We start from the raw sequence: 24,919 nt of genomic DNA, 5'->3' as shown, positions 1-24,919 counted from the left end.
TGGTGCTATAAATTGATCTCATGATGCATTCTTGACTTGGCTCTTACCCCATAATCACTTGCACTTTTTTGTCCAACTAGTTGAGCATGTTTGCACTGATGACAGTGCATGGCATCGAACATCAGACATTGGTAAACTATTTTAGCCGGTGTGTGATACTTTATTGAAAACTTGTGTCATTTCAAGCATATGATTACTGAAAATGTCCCTCAACGAGCTTAATCAGAGGTCATGACCAGTTTCAGAAGCATTGTGCAGTAGTTTCAATGTCCTCTAATTGCCATTGTTCTTAGGAACTTTGCACACTTTTTTATGTAAATGTTTGGTTTTGTACAACTATTGATTATGCTATTTTTATTACGTGCATAGAGTAGTTTCGGTAGTTGGCTGGTGCCACGTTGGATTGTGCACTGCTGCCTTGAAGAATGATGTAAGTTATGACCTGAAGTGCTGGTATTTTAACACCTGAGACGCTTTTGTGTTCCAGATGAATAGATGAAAACTGATCTGTTTGCTGCAGCATAGTGTACACATAGGTAGTTCACTGGTCACTCCTGCAAAATGTGTATCTCCAGCGCTTGTATTACTTATCATGATATTCAACAATGGAGGAGGGGATTTCCAAACCATGCACTACAGAATTCTGGCTTCAAAAAGTCAGAGTAGGGCTTTGTGACTTTTTAGGCTTATCTGTGCAAACATTTTTGAGACATTTAGAATTTTGACATCACTTACTCTGCAGTGTCCCCACTTTGTCCCATAAGGTTGTATATTGAGTAGGAGGTTCCTAGTGACTATGCTGGGTGGGCTCCACCTTTTCCTCTCTAGAAGTCTACTGTGAGCTGTGGATGTGTGTACAGCAAGGGAGCAGCGCTGAGCCAGGAAATACACCCCCTGTGGATTACACAAGTAAAGGTGACAATTTATGTGCCAGTCCATATAGGAAATATGTTCTGAAAGCAGCAAAAGGTTGTGTGACCTTTTATATTGTGGCTATAGCCTTCTCTGGATGTGGTGGGAACAAATAAGCCTCTAGCTACCCATCATACCAAAAGGACAGAAAGGGCCCTTTGTTCAGAGACTGTATTCCACTGAGGATACAAAAGAACAACTATAGAGGGAGAGGGATAAATTGCACCCCTTGGTTGAGTTGGAAAGAACCTCAGCCCTCTTTCCTCCATTTACAACCATAGGGATTGTGTAGGTGAGCTGTAAAGACTGCATCAAATGTATACAGTGCCTTTGTGAACCGCTTCAGTAAAGTACACTGGATTTGTTGCATGAAACCTGCCTTTATCATTGTTTCAATGAACCCTGCCTTGCACCTCCCGGCAGTCACAAACACCAAGGGCACCCCGAAACATTATCAGGCAGGAGAACCCCGACTTTAGGGAGTACCCAGAAGGGAAGAACAGGTGCGCTCTTCCTATGCCTCACGTTCCAGGGAGCGTGAGATCCATTAGTAGTACCACTCCCATCTGGCCACATTCACTCACATCCCTGTGGCAGGCATGCTGCAACTCCAGTTATGAAAAGTGGATGGGAAAGTGGGCATGGTTGGCCAGTCCAGCTGATTTAGGCCAGAGTTATCTACTGCTAAATTTGCAAAAATTGTCGCAGTTTTACTTCAAAGTAAAGGGGTGGCATTGAAAGTAGAGTCACATCATAAGAGTTCAATTTAAGGGTGCATCAAATTTATCAGTCATGCAACATTTAATAAAACAAAACTCTCAAAATTAGACACCATGTGACGGCCAGTGAGGCCAGTGATTGGCTGCAGCATTCCATAAATGATAAATGGCACATGAAAGCTGCAGGCCATTAAAAAGATTAGTAAGTTGTATTTTTTATTCATTTTCAACAGACACCCTGCTCTGGGCCAAGTTTTTAAGAATCTTGGCAAACCGCTTTAAGCTAGCCATACACATAAGATAATAAAAACATTCATCCAACAGCCGTTTTTCATAAACATCCCATATACATGCACATTGGTTATACTAAGGTCCCTTTCACATGAGCGAGTTTTCTGCGCGAGTGCAATGCGTGACGTGAACCCATAGCACCCGCACTGAATCCTGACCCATTCATTTCAATGGGTCTGTATACATAAGATTTTTTTTTTTAACGCATCAGTTCTGCATTGCGTGAAAAACGCAGCATGTTCTATATTCTGTGTTTTTCACGCAGCCCTGGCCCCATAGAAGTGAATGGGGCTTCAGTGAAAAACGCATTGCATCCGAAAGCAAGTGCGGGCGCAATGCGTTTTTCACTGATGGTTGTTAAGAGATGTTGTTTGTAAACCTTCAGTTTTTTATAACGTGCGTGAAAAAGGCATCAAAACGCATTGCACCCGCGCAGAAAAAACTGAACGCAATCGCAGACAAAACTGACTGAACTTGCTTGTAAAATGATGCGAGTTTCACTGAACGCATCCGGACCTAATCTGTCACGTGAAAGAGGCCTAAAGGGTAATGAGATAGGCAGCTGGGTGAAATCTTTGGTGCAATCAGTGGCTCCTGAAGATCAAGGTCATGGCGCTGACTCGCATCAGTATCACCATGATCTTCATGGGGATCATGCAGAGGGGTGTGTTTGTGTATATATCTATGTGCCTGAAGGTTTGGAATATCTCATGATCAAGCACTGCTGCATTGCCAAGGAGTCCGCATTATAAAACTTGTGGTAACTGAGACAGAAGCTTGCTAATTACCATCAAGCACATTTCGAGCTTTAACCCTTTAGGCTCCATTCACACGTCCGTGGTGTGTTGCGGACCTGCAAATTGCGGATCCGCAACACACCCGCCCGGCACCCCTAAAGAAATGCCTATTCTTGTCCGCAAGCTGCGGACAAGAATAGGACATGTTCTATCTTTTGCGGAGCTGCGGACCTGAAGATCGGGGCCGCGCTCCGCAAATGCGGATGCGGACAGCACACTGTGTGCTGTTCGCATCCATTCCGTCCCCATAGAAAATGAATGGGTCCGCACCCGTTCTGCAAAATTGCGGAACGGATGCGGACGAATTTGCGGACGTGTGAATGGAGCCTTAGCCCTTCAGTTCGAGGACATCTCTTAGGCCCCTTTCACACGAGCGAGTTTTCCGCACGGGTGCAATGTGTGACGTGAACGCATAGCACCCGCACTGAATCCTGACCCATTCATTTCAGTGGGGCTGTGTACATGAGCATTTTTTTCACACATCAGTTCTGCGTTGAGTGAGAATCGCAGCATGTTCTATATTCTGCGTTTTTCACGCAGCCCTGGCCCCATAGAAGTGAATGGGGCTTCAGTGAAAAACGCATTGCATCCGGAAGGAAGTGCGTATGCAATGCGTTTTTCACTGATGGTTGCTAAGAGATGTTGTTTGTAAACCTTCAGTTTTTTTATCACGCACGTGAAAAACGCATCAAAGCGCATTGCACCCGCGCGGAAAAAAATTAACAACTGAATGCAATCGTAGACCAAACTGACTGAACTTGCTTGCAAAATGGTGCGAGTTTCACTGAACGTACCCTGAACGCATCCGGACCTAATCCGTCACGCTCGTGTGAAAGGGGCCTTAGAGCAGTTTCACAGTGTTGCAACTTTGGTCCTAAAGTGTTTAAGTAAGTGTCACAATTGAAGGGTTTGGCCACTTTGCATTGGTTTTCTGTCCGTACTCCTGTTATCTCCAGCAACTTTTTCCATAGCGTTTCTATACGGTTGGTGTTGGACCGGGCTGCCTGTGCACTGGTTTTGCATCTGGCCCCTATACATAGCATCACAGAAAATGCTTCCATAGGCTCCCCTGTCCTGCCGACAGTGCTTGCTCCTGTCCTGTTTTCCACTGCTCATACCACACATCAAGCTTTCCGCGTATGCGCAGTAGAAACTATTCCTTCCTTCAGTGTCCTTGGAGCGCACCTACCTTGAGAATCGAGCATGTATCCTGGCATTGCCTGCTGAACTGGCTGCTTGTATTCTGCACCTGCGGATAGTTCTCCTGTTCTTTCAAATGCCACAGCCAATAAGGTTGTACTGTGCAGACGCCACACACTTGATGTGGAGTCTGCGCAGTGGAAAACAGGACAGGAGCACGCACTGCCGGCAGGACAGAGAGGCCTATGGAGACATTTTCTGTGATGTCCTCTATAGGGGCCAGAACTGCAGGAACAGAGCACCATCACTGCTTACAGGAGCAGCATCCTGGTCCGAAACCAGCAGTGGAGAAACACTATGGAAGAAAGTTGCTGAAGATAACAGAAGCAGGAGCAGAAAGCCTGTGAGTAAACTAAACATATTGCAAAGTGGCCAACCCCATTAACGTCCATTAAAGTGTAAGCTGAAGTAGTTAGAAGGGGTTTTAAAGATAAGATAAGATAATCCTTTAATAGTCCCACCATGGGGCAATTCACAGCGTTACAGCAGCACAGAGAACACAAAAACTAAAGAACACAGTCTTGTGTTTAGGCCTAAAAAACTGATTATTACGGCGCATTTACACACATCTGTAAATAATGAGTTCATGCCGGCTTGAATGGGATTTGTGTGTTACGATGATTTGATGACAAACGCAATGCCAATAGGGTGACTGAGAGCTACTCTGGTTTTAGGAAGCTTCACTAAATGCGGAAACTCTCCGGTTACTTGTGAACTGTATTAGGCCTCTTTCACACTTGCGTTGTCCGGATCCGTCGTGCACTCCATTTGCCGGAAGTGACGGCCGGATCCGTAACACCGCAAGTGAACTGAAAGCATTTGAAGACGGATCCGTCTTCAAAATGCGTTCAGTGTTACTATGGCAGCCAGGACGCTATTAAAGTCCTGGTTGCCGTAGTAGTAGTGGGGAGCGGGGGAGCAGTATACTTACCGTCCGTGCGGCTCCCGGGGCGCTCCAGAATGACGTCAGAGCGCCCCACGCGCATGCATGACGTGATCCATGCGATCACGTCACCCATGCGCGTGGGGCGCCCTGACGTCACTCTGAAGCGCCCGGACGGTAAGTATACTGCTCCCCTGCTCCCCACTACACTTTACCATGGCAAACAGGACTTTAGCGTCCCGGCAGCCATGGTAACCATTCAGAAAAAGCTAAACGTCGGTTCCGGTAATGCGCCGAAATGACGTTTAGCTTAAGGCCGGATCCGGATTAATGCCTTTCAATGGGCATTAATTCCGGATCCGGCCTTGCGGCAAGTGTTCAGGATTTTTGGCTGGAACAAAAAGCGCGGCATGCTGCTGTATTTTCTCCGGCCAAAAAACGTTCCGTTCTGGAACTGAAGACATCCTGATGCATCCTGATGTATCCTGAACGGATTTCTCTCCATTCAGAATGCATGGGGATAATCCTGATCAGGATTCTTCCGGCATAGAGCCCCGACGACGGAACTCTATGCCGGAACACAACAACGCAAGTGTGAAAGAGCCCTTATTTAGTTCACCTTTCACACTGCATACCAGGTGATCTCTGCCATATAACAGTGCCCATCCTTTACTAGCTTATGTGTCAGGCGGTAGTCACACTGACTAATAAACCACGCTTTGTTGACTATATTGTAAAATTTCCATGACATTATATAAATAAATTACTGTTGCCTTTGTTAGTATTTCTCAGTCCACAAGAACCCTATTCTCTACTGATGAGGAGCAAAAATTCAGAAACGGTTGTCTACAGATGCATGTATCTGGTTTGACTAATTCCTAGTGATATCTCAAGGCTCTGTCTTTTTGGCTTAGGGCTCATGCACGCGACCGTTGCAGATCCACAAAACACGGATACTGACCGTGTGCATTCTACATTTTGCAGAACGGAATTGCCGGCCCCTAACAGAACAGTCCCATCCTTGTCTGTAATGTGGACAATAATAGGACAGGTTCTCTTTTTTTATGGAACGGCCATACGGACACGGAATGCACATTTCCGTTTTTTGCTGCCCCGTTGAAGGGAATGGTTCTGCATCTGCATACGGGCTGCAAAAAAAAAGGAATGGACACGGAAAACAGGGTATCTACGTATAGGTGGTAGTAGAGAGACGGTTTTCTTCCTTCTGGAGGAGAGCTATTTTGCATTGTCTGCATTGTGACTCCATGTTGGACACCTGCTGGGTTTCCACAAAGAGTAAATGTACTTTTTTCATAGGTATTTTAGCCAGAACCATACTCTGGATGAGGAGAACAAATTCTTAAACAGTACTGTCTACAGATGGATGTTCCTGATTTAGCAGATATCTCTAGTCATCTGTAGAGTGGTAGGGGGACACATCATCCTTTTTGGTACTTGAACCTTGTCTTTTTCCTGCATTGCCAGGAAATCGAGCACAGTATGGTTACTTCTGGCAGGTCCCATAGGGATGAATGGATTGGCATTGCTTATGATTGACCTGGCATTCTGTTCATTTGGCGAGGAAGGAAAGGGGGGGCTGCAGAGTACAGGGCCCCCGCTTTAGTGATCGGTGGGGATCCCAGCGATCTAATAGTTATTACCTATACTATGTATAGGGGATAACTTAAAATTACCAGACTACCCCTGTATTCTTCTGTGTCTCCAGTGTGTATAGGGTTAAAGAACGCAAAGAATATAATCATATATATTTTACTATTCTAAAACCAGTACAGTTCTCCACCTTTAACATTTTCAGTCAATGTAAAATCTGGTTGCTATGGTAAAATACTGCAGCAGCCAAGGCAAGTGACAGTAAGTACTCGGAGTGCCTCGGTGCAGCATCGCAACAAATACCTCTACAACATGGCATATTGGGGCAGTTTCCTGCAGCAGCTAGATGTTGCATTTTGGGATCCTTTTACACGGACTGATGATATGTCAGATTATCAGGGAAGAGAGTTTGTATAAAGCTTGTTCCCAATAATCCGGCAGTGTAAAAGGTGCCGGCAATCGCTGTGCTGGAAAAATGAATTTCCATGGGCACATTCCATCAGTGTCGATGGCTTGTGTCCATACAGCGGGGGTGATTGCTACATGTAAGTGCAGCCCTCATCTCTGCTAATGACCTGACCGTGATCGAAAGTGTCTGTTTCCTTTCCGATAATCTGACAGATCGTCTGTCCATATAAAAGGGCTCTTAGTTTATGCAATGCAGTCAAACTGCACAGTTTTTAGGACAAGTGTGAAAGTAGCCATACCCATACCTTTCCACTTCACTCATTAGTTCTCAGTTTGTTGCAATTTATGCAGCACACTGTGTGCTGTCCGCATCCGTTTGTCCATTCCGTTGCATCCGCAAAAATATAGAACAAGGATAGGACAGTTCTATTATGGGCCAGAGATTCCGCTCCGCAAAATACAGTTTGCGAACAGCAAAATAGGCAATGGTCGTGTGCATGAGCCCTTATTTTGTTTCTTTTAATAAGAGCGACAAACTAGTTTTTATCCGTAAAACACATAATTGAGCTCACCAGGGGCGTAACTACCATAGCGGCAGACCATGCAACTGCTATGGGGCCCAGGGCAAGAGGGGACCCAGTCTTAGTTGGGATCATCTCCTCTTCTACTGGAGGTGAAAACTTGGTCAGGACTCTACCCTCTAAAGGAACAACTTTTAGGAAATGAGGCAGTAGAGAAATGGCCCAAGAGTCATTGTAAAGGGGTTTAGGCAGAAACCCTTCTGTCCTTTGTGGGGGGCCTAGTTTGATCCTTATTGTGGGGCCCTTACTTCTCTATGTACGCCACTGACTCACACACTGGACACAAGCCATACATATATAGGACACAAACTGCATGTGAACCACTCACAGCCAGCTCTTAGGCACCATTCACACAAACTTCTTTTTTTTTGGGGGGGGGGGGGTCCCTTGACACTAGCAGTGCTGATTGAATAGTGTCAGACTGTTTCAAGGACACCTCCCCCCAACTAGTAACACCCAGAAGGACCTTTATTGCAAACTGCTTGCAATTCATTGAGAACTTCTAGCAGGAATAATAAAGGAATAGCAAAACATAGTTTAAAAGAATAGATGCACCAGAATTGATATTACGTGGAGTTACTAAAAAAAATAAAAAAACGTCCGGAGCTGTGACACGTTGTCTTCAGGGCGCACGTACTGTACACAATAGCAGGTAAATGAATGCTTTAGTCCTCCCATTTCTTGCTTTATTGTCAGCACATACAGTATTTGTTTTCAGTATTTGTTCTCTTGTCTTGGTTTCTTCGCATTGACTATGAAATATATTGGTGCTATACAAATAAAGGTTTATTTAGAAAAGATTATTTTTCACAATAATAATTATAATCATTCATGGCTAACAAAAATATGCATAGTCAACGACTTGCGGTAATTGACTGCTGTCCATGCATGTATGGGGTTTATCTTTCTGATCAAGAGACAGAGAATTTTAAAGGGGTTGTGCAGCCAGTACATGTCTTCCGCATAGGTCATCAAAATCTGATTGGAGGGGGTCTGACTTCCGGCACCCCGGTCGGTCAGCTGTTTGAAAAGGCGGCGGTGCTCGTACGAGCGCTACTTCTCTTCAAGATTACACTGTGCATGAAATGCTCCAATGCCCATATCAGGGGGACTGCCTGGGTGAAAACAGGGATACCTCCGGGTTAAGCTCTGAACCCGGACAACCCCTTTAAAATCAGGAGGATCTTGTGTAGTGTCCTCCAGAGCACGACTCACTCATTGTAGCATCTCTCTTCTATTTTTATTTGACCTGCTGCTGCATCCAGCATTCAATACATGGTAACTAGTCACAGCCTCTGTAATATAATAGTTACATTGATTTCTAATCCCTTGTCAGTGTAGTTGCAAGTACAGTACAGACCAAAAGTTTGGACACACCTCCTCATTCAAAGAGTTTTCTTTATTTTCATGACTATGAAAATTGTAGATTCACACTGAAGGCATCAAAACTATGAATTAACACATGTGGAATTATATACATAACAAACAAGTGTGAAACAACTGAAAATATGTCATATTCTAGGTTCTTCAAAGTAGCCACCTTTTGCTTTGATTACTGCTTTGCACATTCTTGGCATTCTCTTGATGAGCTTCAAGAGGTAGTCCCCTGAAATGGTTTTCACTTCACAGGTGTGCCCTGTCAGGTTTAATAAGTGGGATTTCTTGCCTTATAAATGGGGTTGGGACCATCAGTTGCGTTGAGGAGAAGTCAGGTGGATACACAGCTGATAGTCCTACTGAATAGACTGTTAGAATTTGTATTATGGCAAGAAAAAAGCAGCTAAGTAAAGAAAACGAGTGGCCATCATTACTTTAAGAAATGAAGGTCAGTCAGTCAGCCGAAAAATTGGGAAAACTTTGAAAGTAAGGGCTATTTGACCATGAAGGAGAGTGATGGGGTGCTGCGCCAGATGACCTGGCCTCCACAGTCACCGGACCTGAACCCAATCGAGATGGTTTGTGGTGAGCTGGACCGCAGAGTGAAGGCAAAAGGGCCAACAAGTGCTAAGCATCTCTGGGAACTCCTTCAAGACTGTTGGAAGACCATTTCAGGGGACTACCTCTTGAAGCTCATCAAGAGAATGCCAAGAGTGTGCAAAGCAGTAATCAAAGCAAAAGGTGGCTACTTTGAAGAACCTAGAATATGACATATTTTCAGTTGTTTCACACTTGTTTGTTATGTATATAATTCCACATGTGTTAATTCCTAGTTTTGATGCCTTCATAGTCATTAAAATAAAGAAAACTCTTTGAATGAGAAGGTGTGTCCAAACTTTTGGTCTGTACTATATGTTTTAGTATGAGGATGTCTCTCCCGACTGTCCCATACATTCAGTGGGGAGAGAGCCGCTGATAGACACTTCTTGCGGCAGCTGGAAAACTAAAGGATTGGCAGTACTGCATGCAGGACTTTTTTTTCCCTTCTTAAGAAACGGATCTTAGATGGAAATGGTTCATACGGATTCCAAATGTGCATAGGGGCTCTGGCACACGACCATATGCCCCCTGAGACATACGGTCCGTGAGCGGGCCATATGTCCCGGAGCGGCATTGATCGTGCGCACGGGAGTACACAGGATCATAGATTACAATGATGTTGTGCACGTTGGGCTGCCCGCGGTGCTATTGTCCCGCACTCATATGATCTAATGAGTGCTGGACAATAGTCCCACGGGCGGCCTGATGTGCACAATATCATTGTAATCTATGATGCTGTGCGCACGATGTATGCCGCTCCGGGACATATGGCCTGCTCACGGACCGTATGTCTCGGAGGGCATACGGTCATGTGCAAGGGCCCTAGCTGATGCAAAGGATCAATTTTTTTTACAGATTCCTGTTTCTTTTTTTCTTTTCTGCTATTCTGAAACTAGCCTTAGTCATCTATTATTACACCTAGCACCTTCAAGTGTAAACTTCATTGCTCTGACCCTTTACTCTGTCACCCGTCTCCTTGTATTTGCTGTCAGCAGCATGATATTCTTTTCATGGACCACAAAAAAGTAATACAATGTAAGATCTCATAAATGGATTGCCTATAGTGTTGAGCGAACTTGTGGTTTCAAGTTCGGCGTACAAGGTTCGGGTTATCTAAGAATCCCATTATGGATTCCGCTACCACAGAAACGGAATCCATAACAGAATTCTAGAGAACCCGAACCTTGTACGCCAAACTGAAAACACAAGTTTGCTCATACCTAATTACCTACCATCCCACCCCAAAGTATGTGGTGGTCTGTGATCTTTTCCTTGTCTAACAGAAAAAAGTCCCTGTGCTGCTATTTGCACTTTGCATGAATCTAAAAGATGCCAAGGTGATATACAGCGCTCATTTCCTTGTTCTCCAGAAAAATGCAGGACCTTATCCAGTCTCTCATGCACTTCGCATTGTGTGCGTTTAAATTTGCATCATTTGTTCCTACACTAATGACTTTCCATAGTGCCTGTGTCTTTGAGCAGCCTGATGGGTGTGATCATGATGATGTGTGTTTTTCCAGTTGCTGCTACAGACTGATCCCTCTGTCAGAGTGCAGAGGGCGCAGCAGTTACAGAGAGAGCAGAGCCTCTAGGTGTAATGGCAAGGCTGAGTGCTGAGACCCGAGTGATCACTAGAATTAGGGGAGAGAAGCGCTCACATGTCGCGCTCGCTCTCTTTGCGAGGAGAGCGAAAGAACACGATATGTGAGAGCTTCTCACCCCTCTTTCTAGCGATCATGGGGTCTCAGTGCTCAGAGCCCCACTGATCAAAACTTTTGACATGTCTCTTACATAACAAAAGTTTTTTGAAAACTCAGCTACTCTTTAAGATCTGCGGCTCCAAAGCTGAAAAGTGTAACTCCCAGCAGGTCCTGAAGGTCTGCAACTTTTATGGACTGCAGAGTTTTGTAGTTCCATATAGAACTGGAGACTTTATCCAAAGATCCAGACTTGAGTTCTGAACCTGGCGGTGCACTGCCTCAGTAAACTCTCTGAATTTGTAAAGTGCTGCAGAATTTTGTGGCGCTATATAAATTAGTAGTAGTAGTAGTAGTAGTAGTAGTAGTAGTAGTAGTAGTAGTAGTAGTAGTAGTAGTAGTAGTAGTAGTAGTAGTATTAAACAACACCTATTGTAGAAGTGGTCAGCACTGTCATGTGACTGCCCTTATGATGTCACTGTTAACCGCTTCACGTCCGCCCATAGGATATAAACGTCCTATGGGTGGACGTCTATTTCTGAAAGCACGTTTTAAAAAGTCCTTTCAGAAATAGCAGCTGCACGCTAATCGTGCAGCTGCTGATCGGGTTGCCCGCTGTCAGTGACAGCAGGGCAACCCTAAGACAAGGCAGGGACAGTGCCCAGGTGTCCCTGCCTTCTAGATCGCTGCAGACACAGCGCTCACCGAGCGCTGTGTCTGCAGAGAAGGAAGCGCTGTGCGCTTCCTGGCCCGGCCCGGCGGTCATGTGACCGCCGTGACCGGAGAGTGCAGGAGCTGTGTGAGGTCTCTCAGAGACCTCGATCAGCCCTGCTCTGAGGCTGTACAGCGCAGGATTGCTGCTGTACAGCCTTTATAGGGGTGCATTTGTCCTGTAACTGGGGCTACTATGTCAGCCCCAGTTACAGGAGAAATCAACAGTGAAAAAAAAAAGTGAAGCAAATGTCCCCCAGAGGTCTTGTATGACCTTATGGGGGACGAAAAGTGTAAAATAAAAAAAATAAAAATAAAAGGTTGAAAATAAAAAAAAATAAAAAAAGTATACATATTAGGTATTGCCGCGTCCGTAAAAACCAGCTCTATAAAAATATCACATGACTTAACCCCTCGGGTGAACACCGTAAAAAAAAAAAAAAAAAAACTGTGTCAAAACAAGCAATTTTTGTCACCTTGCATCACAAAAGGTGCAACACCAAGTGATCAAAAATGCGTATGTCCCACAAAATAGTACCAATAAAACCGTCACCTTATCCCGCAAAAAATGAGCCCCTACATAAGAAAATCTCTCAAAAAATAAAAAAACTATAGCTCTTAGAACATGGAGACACTAAAACATTATTTTTTTGGTTTCAAAAATGCTATTATTGTGTTAAAGTGAAACAAATAAAAAAAAGTATACATATTGGGTATTGCCGCGTCCGTAAAAACCAGCTCTATAAAAATATCACATGACCTAACCCCTAGGGTGAACACTTTAAAAAAAAAAAAAAAAAAACTGTGTCAAAACAAGCAATTTTTGTCACCTTGCATCACAAAAGGTGCAACACCAAGTGATCAAAAACGCATATGTCCCACAAAATAGTACCAATAAAACCGTCACCTCATCCCGCAAAAAATGAGCCCCTACATAAGAAAATCTCTCAAAAAATAAAAAAAAACTATAGCTCTCAGAACATGGACACATTAAAACATAATTTTTTTGTTTCAAAAATGCTATTATTGTGTAAAACTTTAATAAATGAGAAAAAGTATACATATTAGGTATCGCCACGTCCGTAACGATCTGCTCTATAAAAATGTCACTTGACTGAACCCCTCAGGTGAACGCTGTAAAAATAAATAAATAGAAACTGTGCTAAAACAACCAATTTTTTGGTCACCTTGCCCCATAAAGTGTTATAATGAATGATCAAAAAATCATATGTACCCAAAAATAGTACTAATAAAACTGGCACCTTATCCCCTAGTTTCCAAAATGGGGTCACTTCTTGGGAGTTTCTACTGTAAGAGTGCATCAGGGGGCTTCAAATGGGACATGGCATCTAAAAACCATGTGGAGTTCCTTTTTCTTCTGCGCCCTGCTGTGTGCCCATACAGCAGTTTATGACCACATGTGGGGTGTTTCTGTAAACCGCAGAATCTGGGTAATAAATATTGAGTTTTGTTTGGCTGTTAACCATCGATGTGTTAAAGAAAAAAATTGATTAAAATGGAAAATCTGCCAAAAAAGTGAAATTTAAAAATTTGATCTCCATTTTCCTTTAATTCTTGTGGAACGCCTAAAGGGTTAACAAAGTTTGTAAAATCGGTTTTGAATACCTTGAGGGGTGTAGTTTCTACAATGGGGTCATTTATGGGGGTATCCACTATGTAGGCCCCACAAAGTGACTTCAGACCTGAACTGGTCCTTATAAAGTGGGTTTTGGCAATTTTCTTAAAAATTTGAAGAATTGCTTCTAAACTTCTAAGCCTTCTAACGTCCTAAAAAAATAAAATGACATTTCCAAAATGATGCCAACATAAAGTAGACATATGGGGAATGTTAAATAATAAATATTTTATGAGGTATCACTTTCTGTTTTAAAAGCAGAGAAATTGAAATTTAGAAAATTGCGAATTTTTCAAATTTATGGGTAAATTTGGGATTTTTTCATAAATAAAGGTGAAATATTTTGACTCAAATTTATGATTATCATGAAGTACAATGTGTCACGAGAAAACAATCTCTGAATGACTTGGATAAATAAAGGCATTCCAAAGTTATTACCACATAAAGTGAGATATGTCAGTTTTGCAAAATTTGGCCTGGTCAGGAAGGGGGCAAATGGCCCAGATGGCAAGTGGTTAAGGAATAGTTAGGAGTGCAGTGGTGTCAGTCGGCACCTGAAGGGACTTAATGCCCCCCAAAATGCCCGGGCCCCTCACACTGGTTATACTTAACCTGCTCCTTGGCACCCGCGTCGCTTCTGATGCCCGCACAGCCACACTGCATCTCCCCATCGCACGGATGAAAACATCCATCCCAGAGGGGGGGATCTCTGGGGTGCAGCCAATAGGAGGCTTGTCCCCGTTGCGGCCTGCTATTGGCTGTCCTCCCCCATCGCCTGATGTTTTCATCCGCCCAACAGGGAGATGCAGTGGTGGCCATACTGGCATCAGAAGCAATGCGGGTGCCGGGGAGCAGGGTAAGTATAACCTGTGTGAGGAGCCCGGGCATTATAGGGGTTGGGAAACCCCTTTAACTTGCAACTTTGCTATTTTTACCATTTATTTTGTATGACACTGCCCATGTTACCTATTTCACTCAGTTAGTCTAAAACGTGTATTCTCATTTATACAGAAATGGACATAAAAAAGGTTATTTTTGTAAAACTTTAAAAACATTTCATTAAACGTATCTTGCAAAAATGAAAGGTGAACAAACTTGTAAACTTGGTGTAACAAGTTACATCATTTCAGTAATGATTTACATAATGATAATTCCATGTGGCAAGACCACTTTAAGATCATATAATTATCAAAAGCTTAGTTCTCATTACTAATCCAAGCCTTTAAGCCACTATTATGTAACTCTTATGCCTGGCTTTGCATTCCCTGCATAAATAGCCAAAGGCCGGCTGCATCATGTGTTTGGTTGAGGCTACATTAATAACATGTAAAATAACTATATGAAAGAAAATCGGTGTCTCACTGAATTAAGCAGTTCACCTTCAGTCTGGGAGGGGGTTACATTGACTTGTAAATATTTGTGGTGGCATTGGTTGCCCTTTAGTGATCTAAAGCCTCATTCACACGTCAGTGTTTCATGGACGTGTGCTGTACCTGTTCTCCACGGACAGCACACGTCCCCATTCATTTTAATGTGTGTATTCAGACATCAGTGCTTTAGCACGGTCCGTGGGTCTGTTTTTTTAGCACCGGTGCATGCTCTATATTGTCTGTGTTCATGGATCCATCACGCTGATTATAATCTAAGGGTCTGTGAAAGCCACGGATGCTATCCGTGTTGCATCCATGTTTCACGTATCATTAGGAAGAGATGCTTTGAAAATTATTTTTCAGCTGTTCAGGGTCAGTGAAACACGGATGACACATGGACAGCAAAAACGGACACACGGACCCAACACTGATGCTTCATGGACAGCTTCACGGATGAATCACTTGTCTTCAGGAAATAAGTGTAGGAATTTGGGTGGTTCTCTATGATTGTGTATTTTCTATCTCTGATATAGTGTGGGTGTGAAGCCAATATATCTTAGTGTTTTACATTTTTGCTAGGTTACTTTACAGGAAATATTCTGAAATCAGTGGTTGGATCTATAGAAGCTTGGCAGAGACAGGTATGAAGAACTGACCACAAAAGGCCAGAGGCAGGTTTAATGTATTCCACATAGTATGGTTAAAAAAAGACACAGGGGCATCAAGTTTAACCAGGGGTGTGGAAAAGATGTAAAAGAACGGGGACTTTTCAATTTTGTTTCCCACTGCTGAACCAGACAAAGTGCACATTTACCTAAACAGAGTGGGGTTTTTGAGATTTTCTTAGAGGGGACCTGCACCATGAAAATGCAGTGCAATCTGCTGGCCACATGTATAGAGCAGGAAGAGCTGATCAGATTGATATATAGTTTTCTAAGAAAATATTCAGTAAGACTTGTAATTGATTCATTTAGATCTCTGCTCTTTTTATGCTTAGGAGTCATGCATTTGTCAATGCATTTGTCATACGGATCAGGACCCTGATCCGTCTGACAAATGCCATCAGTTTGCATACGTTTTGACGGAATCCTCTGCCACAAGTGGGAAAGTACCCTAATACTGCCGCTGATTACCCGATGAACGGTCTCATTCATCGGGCAATCCATAATTTTAAGCTGGCTTAGAAATTGTTTGCCAGCGGTAGATCGTTCTGTCTAATCACCATCTGCTGCTGCCAAACAACTAGTCAGTATGGGGACAAGGGACGGTATTACTATGGAGGAGATTGCTGCAGTCTCCTCCACTAACGAGCAGGCACCTGTTCGGGGGAAGAGTTCCATCGCTGTATATAATACAGCCTTTACAGTATGGCCGCACAGAGTTTTTTGGACAAGGTTTTGAGGCAGATCTGCCTGCAGTATTTTCAGCCAAAGCCAGAAGTGGAATCAGCAGGAAAGAGAGGTTGTTTTTCTTTCTGCCAGTGTGTATTCTATGGCAACCAGATGGTTAATTAATATCCAGTATTTTTTTAACTCTTTTTTGCCTACCTTTTCCATTGTCACAATTTGATATGTTGGTTGGTGTACTCTCATCCTCCCTATGTTTTGAGTAGGTGCAAAAGGTGCCTCTTTTTCTCCGGCAACAGCCGGACGCATGCGGCGGGAGTGCCCGTCCGGCAGATATAAGAACCCTGTGTTTGTTCACACACAGGAGCGATACTTCTGTTTCTGTTCTCGCTTTAGTTTCCTCATACTTGATATAGGTAGACTAGAGTGCACCTTCCATTTATTTATCATTTTATTATTCATGTCTTGCTTATATTATATTACCGATCAGATGTCATTGGTACAATTATGCATCCAGGTTTTTCCCGCTTACATCTGTTTTTAAGTTTTTTTTATTGTTTAATTAGCCATTCTTGATTTTTAATATTTCCCCATGTCTGACCTCCCGTGGGCTTTGATATGCACGAAACGCGTAGCCGGGAGGACACCATGAAGTTTTTATGTTTGTTTAAAGGGGTTGTCTCACTTCACCAAATAGCATTTATCATGTAGAGGGAGTTAATACAAGGCACTTACTAATGTATTATTATCCATATTGCTTCCTTTAATAATTCAATCCAACAAAGGAAGCAATATGGAGAATGACAATACATTAGTAAGTGCCTTGTATTAACTGTCTCTACATGATAAATGCCATCTGCTGAAGTGACACAACCCCTTTAAGTAAAAGTTAAGTTTTAATTGTTCAAGGCGCTGGATTTGACAAAGTCTTGTTTGGAAACTGTCCGCTGCCCTGGATCCGCGGAATTTTGCGTGCTGACTGATTATGATCTTCCAGGAAACGACTTGATGAAGTTGGACTAGGGGCGAGCTGTGCATATATATGTCCTTAAATTTAAAAACAAATTGATAATTCAGGGTCCACCTTCTCCTTTTTTTACTCCTGAGACATTTCAGGAGTGGGTTTTGTTGTAGTGTTGATTTTTGCCTAGACTATTATCATTTGTGGGATGTTGAGAGGTATGATTCATAGGAACAGGCGAGAGGTTGACAGCAGCTGTGCTCACATTTACATGAAAAGGGAAAAAGTTTGTCATAAAGCTTACATGCATGGTAATTCAGCCTACCATATACTTAGTAATCTTCGACTCATAATTCAGTCTTCAAAGGTATCTTGGGTTACCTGATTGCTGTGTTTAGTCTGCTCACCATGGTGCATATGTTGCAGGTGCGGTTTTATAGCTGAGGAGTAACTTTTTCTTTGTCTTTTTTTTTTTTTTAACTTCAAATTCCATCTTTGAAGTTCCTTACATTGCACTGTATATTTGAGTATGTGCCCTAAAGATTTATGGTAGGAAAACCCCTGTAAGAAGACGGACTCGTTGCAAATAGTCATATGGGAAGGCTCCTGTTTCTGAAGACAGCCTAGTGCAGTGCTAAAGTGGGATTTTGCCTTCATGACCCTATGTTGTGATTAGTGTTGACGAATCAAGCTTCGAAGTCGATTCGCTCAAAACCTCGTTTGAATACTGTACGGAAATGCGTCTCGGTACAGCATTCAAATTGAGTGCCGACGTTATTCACCAAAGTCTCTCGACACTTTGACCCCACCTTAATGCACAGGCCAACGCACACATTGATGGATGTAAAAACTGTGGAATAATGTGCATAATGGAGTCACATTAATGTCACAGTATTGGCATAATGCACACAGTGACGTCACAGTACAAGGATAATCTACTCAGTGATGCACTGGAATTATACAAACAGTGATGTCGCAGATGCAAGTATAACGCATGTATTATGTCACGGTACACAAATAATGTAGTGATGTCACCACGCAGAAGAGAAACAGCAGACGTAATCATGAGGTTCCAGAGTAAAACTGGGCCGTGTTCAATTTTCCATGCACCTTGTATACATTTTACCACAAACTGCACCTTATCTCTGGGTGCAAATGGGCCTCCGTCCTTAGCTGCTGGGCCCCATAGCAGCTGCTATGCCGCCAACCTTGTAGTTAGTTACACCCATGTACACACAATAATGCAAGTATTTTCTAAGAAGATAAAAACGGAGGACACTAAAAAAGGTGGTGCTCCCTGTCCAGGCCATGTTCTCATGGCATCCATCATTCATAACAGAAGCCATCATGCTATGACAAACTCTTCTTGTGATGGATCCAAGCGAGACCACATGTGATGTATATTCTTGTGCGGAAACCCTGAGTGAACCCACCAGCGCAGGTGTGAACAGAACTTTATTTGGTGTTACCACATGTTTTTTCTATAGTAGCACCTAGTGGCTGTTCTTTCTGTGAGTGACGCCATCTTTCCAGGCAAGATGTGTCAACTGTATGTTGCTTGGAAGGTGCACACAGTCATGTGACAAGTAAACCCCTCTCAGCAGGAACATTTTTTTTAAAACATGCCAGTTGGTAATGACGCCCCCTGGAGCCTAATTACAACAGCTATATGACTGCTTTCCAAGCCTGGGCATATCGGGTGTACTAGAAGTAAAGGTAGAGGATGTGGGGAGGGTGAGGAGAAATGACCAGTTTTAAATTATGTGAGAGCTGCAATGTTTCTGTATGATACTGAGATGCAAGAATGTACGGAAATACAGGAAATCCCTACTCTCCACGCATTCATGCTGGATATGTGATTGCCCATAGCAACCAATAGGATTGCACCTTTCATTTTGGACAGCTTCTTTGGAAAATGAAAGGTGGAATCTGATTGGTTGCTATGAGCAACTAAGCCAGTTCAACTTTACACCAGTTTGACAAATGTGTTCACAATGGTAAATGAAAAAATGGCTGTTAAAACAAAACAGCAAAGTGGAGACTGTTTTTCCACGGATACCTTTCTGAAAAACAACCATTAAAAATGGCCACCTTGAATTGTATAGGGGCTGTCAGATTGTGAAAACACACAAAATAGGACTCCGTCGCTCAGTGGTTGGGGACCACTGCTTTCATTGATCAAAAATGACTGTTTATGACATTTTTAGAAATTCAGGTCCAAATTTGTTGAGGATTTTGGTGTGGATTTCCAGGCTGGTTCACCAGTGTTATCTGTATGAAGTGGGCTTGATCACAGTATCCCACTTCCCTCATAGACCACCCATGAGGACGCACAGCTGAGGTACTGTATATGGAGTTATTTGGTCCAGTCCTTCAACCGCTTGGAAGTCATATTGAAGGAACACAACATTCATCAGTCATTCTTTTACTTCCCTCAAGAGTAATACAGTAATACATGATGGTACTGCTGACACTGCCTCTAGATTCCCATATTATGGGCGGATTTATGAAACTGGCTTTGTTGCCCATAGTCAATGGCATATAACTTTTTTATATTTCCCTTTTTTTATTATTTTGATTTTGGGGAAAGGGGGTGATTTGAATTTTTATATATTTTTATATATATATTTTTGAAACTTTTTTGTTGGTATAGACCAGGAATGCTCAACCTGCGGCCCTTCAGCTGTTGTAAAACTACAACTCCCATCATACTCGGCTGTATGCTGTTAACTGTTGGCTTTCCAGGCATGCTGGGAGATGTAGTTTTGCAACATCTGGGGTGGTCGCAGGTTGGGCATCCCTGGTATAGACTATAGAGTAATGGAATTTTCTCCATTATCCTATACAGAAATCGCTATATTATATTAGAATTCAGTGTTGCTACCTGCTGGCCTGAATTGTAATATAAAAGTAATGAGCCTGGAAGCCTAATACAGGATCAGCCTCATTACTTACATGGAACTCCTTGCCCAATCTCTGCCTGGGGGAGGTCTTCCTGTCCGCTAAGCATGCGCTTCCAGGTTTCCGGCCTCTCAGACACCATAGTCACATTTGACCATGGTATCTCAGGGGATAAATGTCCGTGATTGGCATTACTGCCAAACACAGACGTTAGCTGTAGATGTCTGCTGTATGAATCAGCAGGCACCTGGTGGCTATGGCTCTCGTTTCACTCAGGAGCAGGCGCCATATTTTAAAGACTCAGTACATGTACAGCAGATGTTGGGAAGGGGGTTAAAGTATAAGCTTTGATTGATTACTTTGCCAGATTGTTAGCACACTACTGTATACTGCAATCAATAAATGTTCTACATTCTTTACACCTGCTGTTTTTACTTCCTAAAAATGCTTGTCTGGTTTAATAATAGTGTAAGTTGAATGGATGGATAGGCAGGCAGGATAGACGGATAGGCAGGCAGGATAGACGGATAGGCAGGCAGGATAGACGGATAGGCAGGCAGGATAGACAGATAGGCAGGCAGGATAGACAGATAGGCAGGCAGGATAGACAGATAGGCAGACACAGACACGATAGGCAGACTGAATGGATGGACAGATTAGACGGACTGATTGGATATTAGATGGATAGATTGATTGATTAGATTGAATACATGGACAGGATAGAGAGAATAGACAGACAGATAGATTAGGTAGGTAAGACAGTCGTTATACAGTACGTGCATATGTATGCTGTTAGCCGTAGTGAACATTACACAGACGGTGAGTAATAATGCCATTTATGCATTGATTTGAATAGTCAACTCAATTTTCAGGAAGCGGGAGGGAGTGATGGGGGCTGCTGTCTGTGCGGTGTTCTACCAGATGGCTGTTCACGTTCTGGGGCTGCCAGTCTTCATATGGAAATTCTGTGCAAGCTGTTTTCTTGTTAGCACTGCCAGTCTGATTAAGAAAAAATTGCTTTTTTGTTTTAAACTTGACTTTTGCAGATTGCTTGCAGGCTGTCACAATGCATTTCTTTCCTAAGTACTTTCTGTATATGCAAAAAGTTCTTAATTTTTTTTTTTACTTTATTTATTCTGATGGCGACCACAGAAAGACAGCTTTTGGGGCAATATATTGTGCTGTACTGTGGTATATAGTTCTGCTGGCATTGGTATTTTGAGTTATGGTATTGGCGACCCCCCCCCCCCCCCCTACTTGTGTTACCAGTTTGGACCCCCTCTACAGCAGGGTTACTCTAAGTTCCCAGTCCGCCCCAACTACTTGTACTTCTTGTAAATTGATTTCATATGTTAATATCTATACATCAGAATCCCCCTGATGTAACTAGCTGTGTGTGTTTGTATATGCTGTGCATGTGTAAGTGTTACCCTGTCCCTGACTCTCCCTCTTAGTGTTAGTTACCCCACACCTATTCCTGGTTGTCTGTATGGCAGGATCCCTGGATTTACCTCCTAGTTGTGGACCAAGGATTGGAGCCGCAGACAGCGCTGGAGCCTGAGGATTTTGCCATTGAGCCTTTCTAAAATTTGACCACAGATTTTACACTCTGCATTTCAAAGTGTAAAATCTAAGGTCATATCTAAGGCTACTTTCACATTAGCGTTTTCAGTTCCGCTATTGAGATCAGTCATAGGATCTCAATAGCGGAAGAAAACGCTTCAGTTTTGTCCCTATTCATTGTCAATGGGGACAAAACTGAACTGAATGAAACGGAATGCACCAAAATGCATGTTTGGCGGCAGCTGGCTCCATCAGGTTTTTCCGGCAGGGGAACAGCCTGCCGGATCCGTTCTAACACTAGCCCACCGTGCTGCTGGAAGTCCGTTACGGCCCCATTCACTATAATGGTGGCGGCCCGGAGGTGAGGCCGCAGCATGGCAAACGAGCTGAGAGGCAGCCAGACAAAAAACACAGCATGCTGTAGTTTTAGTCCGGCCGCCTCTCAGCATGTTTGCTGTTCTGCGGCCAGACCTGCCCCAATTATAGTGAATGGAGTCGGAACGGACTTCTGGCAGCACGGTGGGCTACTGTTAGAACGGATCCGGCAGGCTGTTCCCCTGATGGAACAGCCTGACGGACCCTGCTGCCACCAGTGTGAAAGTAGCCTAAGCTTGCAGACTCCTGAATACTGCTATAACACCTGTATTTTTGGATAGATTTATATACAAACTGCAAAATGGTGTTTAGAGGTGATCATACGCTTTGTCCTCACCAGTGCGTCCAACAACACATATGCTTGTGAAGGTAAAGCACCTCCATGGACACTGTGCAGAACAAAATGTTAAAATCAGTTACTATCACTTTACTTTCAGTATACGAGAGCAAAGTATCCGGTATTCTTTAGCCACAAACAAGTTACATAGTCAATACGGTTGAAAAAAAGACATAAGTCCATCAAGTTCAACCAAGGGATAGGTGGGGACGTGTATCCCAGAAGGAAGTGAGACTCAGATTTCTACGCGTTTTCATGAGCATTAATGTTGTTTATTTTTAAGAATTCATATAAACCCTTTTTAAAACTGTCCACTGTTCCTTCTGTGACCACGTCCTGAGGAAGTCTATTCCACAGAGTCACAGTTCTTACAGTAAAAAGCTTTGACGCTTCTGGAGACTGAACTTTTTCTTCTCCAGTCGGAGGCAGTGCCCCCTGGTCTTTTGAGGGCATTTTACATGGAACAGTTTTTCACTGTATTTTTTGTATGGCCCATTTATATATTTGTATAGGTTAATCATGTCCCCCCTTAGACGTCTCTTCTCAAGACTAAATCAATTCAATTATTTTAATCCTTCTTCATAACTTCCATGCCCCTTAGCAGTTTAGTCGCTCTCCTCTGTACTTTTTCCAGCTGCAGTGCATCCTTTCTATGGACTGGTGCCCAGAACTGAACTGCATATTCCAGATGATGACGCACCAATGCTTTGTAAAGTGGTAGTATTACATCCCTGCCCCATGAGTCCATGCCTCGTTTAATTCATGACAATATCCTGGTGGCCTTAGAAGCAGCTGATTGACATTGTATGCTGTAATTTAATCTACCATCCACAAGGACACCCAAATCTTTCTCCATAAGTGACTCCCCCAGTGCTACATCACCTAGGACATATGAAGCACATAGATTATAACTACCAAGATGCATAACTTTACATTTGTCCACATTGAACCTCATTTGCCAAGTTGATGCCCAATCACTCAGAGTGTTCAAGTCAGCTTGTAGTATATGGCCATCTTCCATAGACTGTGCAGTACTACACAGCTTAGTGCCATCTGCAAAAATAGAAATGGTGCTATTAACCACCTCAGCCCCCAGTGCTTAAACACCCTGAAAGACCAGGCCACTTTTTACACTTCTGACCTACACTACTTTCACAGTTTATTGCTCGGTCATGCAACTTACCACCCAAATGAATTTTACCTCCTTTTCTTCTCACTAATAGAGCTTTCATTTGGTGGTATTTCATTGCTGCTGACATTTTTACTTTTTTTGTTATTAATCGAAATTTAACGATTTTTTTGCAAAAAAATGACATTTTTCACTTTCAGTTGTAAAATTTTGCAAAAAAAACGAGATCCATATATAAATTTTGCTCTAAATTTATTGTTCTACATGTCTTTGATAAAAAAAAATGTTTGGGTAAAAAAAAAATGGTTTGGGTAAAAGTTATAGCGTTTACAAACTATGGTACAAAAATGTGAATTTCCGCTTTTTGAAGCAGCTCTGACTTTCTGAGCACCTGTCATGTTTCCTGAGGTTCTACAATGGCCAGACAGTACAAACACCCCACAAATGACCCCCATTTCGGAAAGTACACACCCTAAGATATTCGCTGATGGGCATAGTGAGTTCATAGAACTTTTTATTTTTTGTCACAAGTTAGCGGAAAATGATGATTTTTTTTTTTTTCTTACAAAGTCTCATATTCCACTAACTTGTGACAAAAAATAAAAACTTCCATGAACTCACTATGCCCATCAGCGAATACCTTGGGGTGTCTTCTTTCCAAAATGGGGTCACTTGTGGGGTAGTTATACTGCCCTGGCATTCTAGGGGCCCAAATGTGTGGTAAGGCGTTTGAAATCAAATTCTGTAAAAAATGGCCAGTGAAATCCGAAAGGTGCTCGTTGGAATGTGGGCCCCTTTGCCCACCTAGGCTGCAAAAAAATGTCACACATGTGGTATCTCCGTATTCAGGAGAAGTTGGGGAATGTGTTTTGGGGTGTCATTTTACATATACCCATGCTGGGTGAGATAAATATCTTGGTCAAATGCCAACTTTGTATAAAAAAATGGGAAAAGTTGTCTTTTGCCAAGATATTTCTCTCACCCAGCATGGGTATATGTAAAAGGACACCCCAAAACACATTCCCCAACTTCTCCTGAATACGGAGATACCACATGTGTGACACTTTTTTGCAGCCTAGGTGGGCAAAGGGGCCCATATTCCAAAGAGCACCTTTCGGATTTCACTGGTAATTTTTTACAGAATTTGATTTCAAACTCCTTACCACACATTTGGGCCCCTAGAATGCCAGGCAGTATAACTACCCCACAAGTGACCCCATTTTGGAAAGAAGACACCCCAAGGTATTCGCTGATGGGCATAGTGAGTTCATGGAAGTTTTTATTTTTTATCACAAGTTAGTGGAATATGAGACTTTTTGTAAGGAAAAAAAAAATTATAATTTTCCACTAACTTGTGACAAAAAATAAAAAATTCTAGTAACTCGCCATGCCCCTCACGGAATACCTTGGGGTGTCTTCTTTCCAAAATGGGGTCACTTGTGGGGTAGTTATACTGCCCTGGCATTTTCCAGGGGCCCTAAAGTGTGGTAAGTAGGTAAATGACCTGTGAAATC

General features: G+C 42.9%; 1 protein-coding gene across 7 annotated transcripts in view; it reads left to right on the top strand.

Annotated features, from left to right (window-relative positions):
- The window catches only part of MCF2L (MCF.2 cell line derived transforming sequence like), a 345,945-nt gene that overhangs the window by 177,171 nt on the left and 143,855 nt on the right, over positions 1-24,919 (top strand). The gene's annotated exons all lie outside the window — the stretch shown is intronic.

Source organism: Bufo bufo, chromosome 3, assembly GCF_905171765.1.
Source record: "Bufo bufo chromosome 3, aBufBuf1.1, whole genome shotgun sequence".
NCBI classification, from domain to species: domain Eukaryota; kingdom Metazoa; phylum Chordata; class Amphibia; order Anura; family Bufonidae; genus Bufo; species Bufo bufo.
Note: the sequence above shows the minus strand (reverse complement) of the source record. Positions and strands in the feature narration are given on the sequence as shown.